Raw genomic sequence first — 7897 nt, forward strand, 5'->3', positions numbered from 1 at the left:
TTGTTGTAAGAAACGGCAGCACAAATATAAAGAAATATGTGTCAGCTCCAATGAGTCCATGCTTAAAATATATCTAAAAATTATTTTAGTCCAGTCTCCACACTTCTCGCCAACTTTTTTTGGCGGAGCCATTTGGCGTGAAAATCTCAATTCTAGAGTGGCGATCAGCCGCGAGAAGCTAATCAGGCTACTAGAATACCACGAGTTTGAGAAACTGGCGAACAGTGGCTAGAAGAGGCTTCTCGCCGTCCATTTGTCAAATGTTTTTTCTCGCTGTAAATGTGCATATAAGGGGGGACTCCATTTTGATTGCTGGATAACCATTTTTCTATAACTATTCTGTACTAACGTTTAAGTCTCAGGAACTAACCACATGCTATACGCCATACGTAATTGTGCTGTCCAGGCAGTCTGAGAAAGTGACCTGACCTATCACCTACTTATCGCTAGCTGAACCGTATTTGTTCAGACTTATTTTGCCCTGTAGAAAACAGGAACTTGTCTTCAGCCATATTGGGCATAAGTTACACAACAATGCATTTCACAACATACTGCCATTTCCTTAACGGCCTCCTAACTCGGTATTGAGCCCCTTTCCCAGACCATAAATTGTCTAACTGTCATTTTGCTGATATAGACAGACTGGGAAGTAAAAGGGGAAGTATGTTCTCATATCTGTGCTATTTTCTATGCTCAAGTTTGCTATATAAACCGGCTGTAGACCTTCAATAAATGAGAGAACAGTTTTGACAAAGCTTCAATGGTTGTCTGACTCAATTACTGTCTTCTCCCGAGCTCGTCCCCCATTTTGTTTTCCCAGATCATCAGCGCTATAAGAGTGGGTTAAATCCTCCGGAGGTTTGAAGTCATCTCGAGTCGGGCAGACGGTGTATTTTCACGCTAAGACGTTGGAGAATACAAGGGCACATTTTCATGGTGTCGGAAGTTGGGAAAGAAGCCACATTCGGGGTAAGCATACAAGATATATATTTTATCTGTATATTATCCGTCTGTGTCTCCTTGCCCAAAGAGCCCATAAGGTTTTAAGGTTTAGAAGTTTTTTAGAGTTACCGCTGCACCGGATGATTCAAGGTTAAGGAAAAACCATAGAGACACTTGAGTAAAGGACTCAAAGTGAAGTCAGGATTACATGAATCCTTGACAGAAGTATATACACAGGGTTATAGTCCCTGTTGAGAGATAGGAACAAGCGATATAGTTGGGTATCTGCTTGAAAAACTCTTACAGTGTCTGTGGGAAAAGTGTATTTTTTTTTAAGGGGGGAGGAGGATTGTACGGGATTTTTAAGGGATTTTTTTCTTTTTTCTGTATTATTGTGCATGGGCATGTCGTTATATATATAAACTAAGATATATAAGACATATAAAGTGCTAAGTATATCAGTGCGTAGGATATATAAGTGCTGAGTATATAAGTGCTAAGTATATAAGTGCTAAGTATATAAGTGCATGATATTACGCTGTGTTGCCCACATCTTTTTACAGTGCAAAACGAGCTTGATTTTGGTTATTTTAATCAAGTGTGTATTGTATTGTCTAAATGATGGGAAGGTAGTTTTGCCGCATTTCATATGATAATGATAAAAGGATTATGTTTGGGTGGAGATCCTGAATGGCTATGGTTTCAGCCTGATCCCGAGTGGGACATGCATTATATGGCATTATGTGGCCGCATTTGGGTAAAAGTTGCACCTCACATTGATGAGGCTAAACAAAATAATAACCCAAAATTTGAGGAGCCAATTTGGCCACCCCCGCCTGATAATCTCACTACAATGTATTCCCAAGCCCCTAATGCACCCCCACAGGAGTTTCTACCTCCTGATGTGTTACCCCCACCGCCACCGCCTTGTGTGATGTTACAAGTACCCCCATATAGTCCTATCACACCTGTGCCACTATTTTCCAAGTTTTGATCCTAACATGTTGGCAGCGTTATCACACTATGCTGCAAGTCATCACCCCAAACCTCCTGCATCCGTACGCAGGGAGGAGAGTAATGGCATTTGCCCACAGCCCTCTCTACCCACCTATGTGGAGTTGAGAGACGATGCAGAATCAGAGGTGGCACACCTATCTGAATCTGAGCATCATAAGTCGTCCTGTAAAGAAAGCCCAAACAGAAAGCTTCCCAATGCCGTAAGCTCCACAAAAGTTTCATCTCTCGTTTCACCCCCTGTCTCCAGGGAGAGTGAATGGGAAGACGATACTTCAGATTCGTCTCATTCCGATATACCATCACCCCGTAACCAATTGCCTTTAAGAAAACTTAAAGAAACCACTGCTTCAGCAGGTTCTGTGACGTCTAAGTCATCTGCAGGAGCCAGCAATCATAGAGTTAAGGATTTTTGTGCTTCTGTAAGGGAACTAGCTGAGGAATTTAAAGAGGTATTGACTGATTCATGTGCTGTAACATTAACTCCCGCACATAGTAATGCCAAACCTGTCCTAATTACACCGCAATCATCTGTTTTCTTACCTAAAAATACTACCAGGAACGATTTGATTCGCACTGCTAAAAAAACGCGAATATGAATCATTGTTAGCTGACACACAGGATTGTGCTGAGGCAGAGGTTGATTTTAGCATTATTAAAACTGATAAGGAATATGCTGCAGCCTGTGTCAAAATTGCATCTTTTAAGTGCTGTCAACTGAATTTTTTTTTATATATATATAACTCTCAAAATGCATATTTGCCCCCTGCCCCTATGGCATCGGGACAATTACCATTTCCATAGGTAGCCCCAATTTACCCCAGTGTCCCTGTTCTAAAAAAAAAAAAAAAAAACCCTGATCCCTTAACCTTTCCTCGGTCACAGGCTCTGAGGCAGTCTCCGATAAAGAAGTTCTTATGGCTTCATGGGGAACCCGAAGCAATAGGCTCCCTAGACCACTCCCTATTGATATGCCTGCCAGGCAGATCGGTACGGATGGGGAAGAGACGGACTCTAGGCAGGAATTAACCCCTGTCAGGGACCGTTCATGGGACAGGGAAAAGTCACAGGATGAATCAGAATCAGACACTGACACTGTGGCACAGGCATATGCAGGTCTGTCAAACAACGCTAAAAAAAAAAAAAAAAAAATGTGTTATAACTCCAAACTGCTGTATTTATATTTAACATAACGTAAGAAGGAAAAAAAAAAAAAAAAAAGAGCAGAGAAGCTAAGAAAGCAAGGGAAAAGAAAGGACAGGAAGTGCTATGATTGTAAAGAGACAAGATATTTTTCCAGTAATTGCAAACCAGCCCCTAAGAAGGGAACCAGAGAATTTTTTTTAGTAGAATATTCTTGTCTAAATTCAGACGGGTCTTTCCCGCCGGTATTGAGATTCTCAAGTATTGTAAATCTTAATGCAAAATATGTTTTGTGTGTAAATTCAAGGTAGGAAAATTAGTTTTTCCCCAGAATGTTTTATTAAATTTTATAAATATGGTAAAAAGGTTGATTGAGTAATCCCTGTGTGCTTGTATAATCTGAGTGAATCCTAACTATGTGAAAGTTTTATGTGCATTGAATAATATGAATGTCGGTTTATTGTATATATACAATTATTATCTAGGTACTTGCAAGTGTTTCTGAAATAAGAACATAATTAATTGCTCATGTTAAGTTTAAATTTTAAAGGTGAGAAACACCCCCACTAAAACGCAAACTAATCAATAATGGGAAAGGGAGAGTTTGACTGGTTATAGAGAAAAGGACAAAAAATGGGCAAATGTCAGAAAAAAAGGAAAAAAAAATATATAATTCAGCCCAGTCACTGGTATATTTTGAGGATTTATTCGTTCTGGCCAGACGATGATTTCTTAAAAACCAGAAAGACATCCTTTTCCAACTTCTCTATCTCCATGTCGAGAGAGAGAGGGAGAGAGAGAATCAGAATAGCAGCCCAGACAATCTAAAATAATTAGCCCCCCTTCTCCAGTTGTAAAAAATGTGCGGAGATACATTTGAGACACGAAAATTAACCGAAGCTCTGTAGCTACAAATTAGGTTTAACTGTTTTATTAATATAGTTTGCGAGCAGGATCAAACAGTTTTGCATTGCCTTGTCTTGGTAATTTTTGTTGTATTATTTTTGTTTCTTTTGTGTGTCACATTTTATTCTCTTATCAGGCCGTGTGAGGAGCTGCATTTTTAGATGTCCCAAATTATATTGTAATGTAATTAACAGTTTTTTTTTCTTATCTATTTTGTTCCAAGGTTTTGGCAGGATGCCCAGAAAGCTATTTCAAGCTTGTTCCAATCCGAGAAAAAAAAAAAAAAAAGTTTTTAAATCTGTGTCTATAATTTCTTATATTACAGGATGTTTCTGTCAGAAGACAATAGTTGCTTATATTTATATTCAGTAGTGTTTTCAGTGTTTTTAATGCAAATTTTATACCCAAAGGATTCAAGTTAGTTTAACTACAGATCAAACAACAATAGTTAGTTATGTTTTGAATGCTGTTATCCTTTCTGTAATATTGTTCATATATAAAATTATGTGAACAAAGGAGGGGTATTATTGCTGTTTATCATATAGCTGTCTATGCCCAGAAGTTAGATGGGTTAGTGCCCGGGATGAACGAAATCTGAAATTATTATTATTATTTTTAAGAATAATGCTGAGTGCCTTTTAAGGTTGGCAGTGTGCTCGGCACTTTTCAAAGAAATTATATTACAAGTAATTAGTTTGGAGTTCTATACAGAATTATTTTAGCCATTTTTTTCTTTTGGTTTGGCAATAGCTGAGGCACCAATTTGAATGAATTTATATTGTAGCAAAGTCAAGACCACAGTGACTGTGTAGTAAAACAATTAGTAAGTATTGTATGCAACTGATATATTTTTGAGTCTCTCTAGGCACATGTCAAAGTTGAAAGTGCACCTACGAGAGATGGGTTAATGGTCAAGCATTTCCTACGCAAGAACGTTCTTCATCCCAGATGAAAAGGGCACTATTTATTTTCATGGTGTCAGAAGGCGCTACTACTACTATTAAAAGTACTACTCATCACCACTACAGCAAATAAAGTGGCAGAGGTCTCTTTTTGGATCCACGTTACGCATATGAAACTTATCCCAGCACCACCCACAGTTGCTTCAATCTACACCGTATCCAAAGTGGAAAAGCCTAGAGACACAGCCAAAATTCCAGGCCTCAACATATGAACTTTGAACTTTTTAATAATTTTTTTTCTTTACAGGTTTTGTTATTTTAATTATAAATGTATAGTCTATTAGGTTTTTGTAAATAGTGTGCACACAAAGACGATAGGGTAGGAACAGGTATATTTTGTTTAGTAATTGTTATTTTGTTTTTATTGATTTGTGTATAGCATATATGCACACCTTTTGTCACACAATGGAATCCTAGTAAACAAAGCCCATATTTTATGTATAATATAATCCAATATACTATCTATATTCAATAGGTTGCACCCCAGGAAAAATGAGTGTTATATTTAACCCCTTGAGAAAAAGACAATATGATATAAGACATTTGTAGAACCATCTATAAGAAATTGGTTACGAAGGGTGTAGAAATAAGAGTTTGCCCTAGGGAAGATAGAACATTACCCTGCAACTAGAATAGTTTATGTTATTTGGGGAAAATAGTCCAGTGTTTAAAGGTAGAGATGACGGATGGGATTTGTTGGGACTTGGTGGTTGGATTAGTTCTCTGGAAGCGAAGCTATTGGATGCTTTTGTGTGTGTGTCTGTCCTACTCATCACTCTCTATGTATGTGTCATATGCAGTAAACTTTGATCAAGAAGTGCGTTGCACCCCCACCGACGCTATGCCTCTTTCCGGTGATGTCAGCAGTCCCCCAGAAGAAGAGACCGAGAAGAAATCAACTGTGCCGATATAATGGCCGAAAAAGAATGACAAGGCACAATTGGACAATCTCCTGATCCAGCAGGACTATGCAATGGTTAACTGTTCTTTAAATAGACTGTCTCTAAAGAATAAGAGGGGACTAAGAAGATTGGATATGAGGCTATGAGGAAAGTGGGAGGTCACCCAGAGGCGTGTGTCAGCCACAAGGAAAGGATCATAAGTCAGCCATTTTTTACCATAGCAGCCATTTTGCTGTTTTGCCATTCTGAATAAATGCAGTATGAAAGATGCGTGCAAGATGGATATTTGTGCAATCGCTCCCGGTAGAAATTAGCCCCCACCAATTTTCACAAGTTTTAGCCGCCATAATGTGCTAATAGTTACAGAAGAGCAGTGTGAATAGTAATTTAGAAATTGGTAATAGGTTTTGTAGTAATAGTCAACTTGGTAAACAGAAAAGATATCATACCAGCCACACCGATATATATCTCTCTACAAACAAGAACTCCTGTGGCCATATATATATATATATATTTTTATTTTCTTCGGACCCCCAAAACCTGCACCACTATTTCAGTACGACAAAGTATATCAACAATATCAAAAACAATATAGTAGTTGTTAGGTTATGGACCCACGACAAAATGAGGGAAAGAGAATTGTTATGGGACTGATATTTATCGTTTGCATATTTGTAGTATTAGTTGTTATTATTTCATGTTACAAATTTATGTGTTTATCTTTATGTAAAATGATTATGCCTTTTGGTAAGTCAGTTGATCACACAAATGCATCACTGAACGTTAATACCCCCATTCACAATTTCCCAAATATGATACATAACTCTGGACCTACTGCCACTAGAGTCCAGATACCTTTGATGGATTATGATAACATTCAAATCCAATACGAGACCCCCATATCCTAGAGGTTAATTGTCATTTTGTGATGACAAAAGGGGGGATTGTAAATGTGCATATAAGGGGGGACTCCATTTTGATTGCTGGATAACCATTTTTCTATAACTATTCTGTACTAACGTTTAAGTCTCAGGAACTAACCACATGCTATACGCCATACGTAATTGTGCTGTCCAGGCAGTCTGAGAAAGTGACCTGACCTATCACCTACTTATCGCTAGCTGAACCGTATTTGTTCAGACTTATTTTGCCCTGTAGAAAACAGGAACTTGTCTTCAGCCATATTGGGCATAAGTTACACAACAATGCATTTCACAACATACTGCCATTTCCTTAACGGCCTCCTAACTCGGTATTGAGCCCCTTTCCCAGACCATAAATTGTCTAACTGTCATTTTGCTGATATAGACAGACTGGGAAGTAAAAGGGGAAGTATGTTCTCATATCTGTGCTATTTTCTATGCTCAAGTTTGCTATATAAACCGGCTGTAGACCTTCAATAAATGAGAGAACAGTTTTGACAAAGCTTCAATGGTTGTCTGACTCAATTACTGTCTTCTCCCGAGCTCGTCCCCCATTTTGTTTTCCCAGATCATCAGCGCTATAAGAGTGGGTTAAATCCTCCGGAGGTTTGAAGTCATCTCGAGTCGGGCAGACGGTGTATTTTCACGCTAAGACGTTGGAGAATACAAGGGCACATTTTCACTCGCCAAAAACAAACGCCGATTTTTGAGCTTCTCGCCAGCTTCTCACTGTTACTGAATCGCTATATGCTTTTTTGGCGAGAAGCTGGCGAAAACGTACTTATTGGAGCTTTCTGCATAGGCCCATAGTGTGACTGAACTCTGTGAGGGAAATGGAAGGCGATCGTGGGTGTCCTGCAACAACGGGATAACCAGAGTCATTCAATCCACATAACCCCGAGAGTATGCACATATAATATAATCAACTGGCATGACATATAACACAATAAGTTGAATAAGTACTCTGCTGAGAATAACTCACCACACAGCCCTACTGTTAGTTCACAGCAGGAGGCTTTTACACAGGTCTGATTAACCAGATGGAGACAGGTTAATTGTTTTTAGCTGCAATTAACCAGCTCCCTGCTCAGGGGAGCCTCCTGCT

General features: G+C 38.8%; 1 long non-coding RNA gene across 1 annotated transcript; it reads left to right on the forward strand.

The window, feature by feature from the left end:
* The first annotated feature begins 279 nt into the window (after positions 1-279).
* On the forward strand, positions 280-7301 carry LOC142497076 (uncharacterized). The gene is made up of 2 exons (XR_012802176.1): positions 280-969; positions 4871-7301. It is a non-coding gene; the product is annotated as an uncharacterized LOC142497076 (long non-coding RNA).
* Positions 7302-7897: the final 596 nt, after the last annotated feature.

The sequence above is a fragment of the Ascaphus truei genome, chromosome 6 (assembly GCF_040206685.1).
Source record: "Ascaphus truei isolate aAscTru1 chromosome 6, aAscTru1.hap1, whole genome shotgun sequence".
Taxonomy (NCBI): domain Eukaryota; kingdom Metazoa; phylum Chordata; class Amphibia; order Anura; family Ascaphidae; genus Ascaphus; species Ascaphus truei.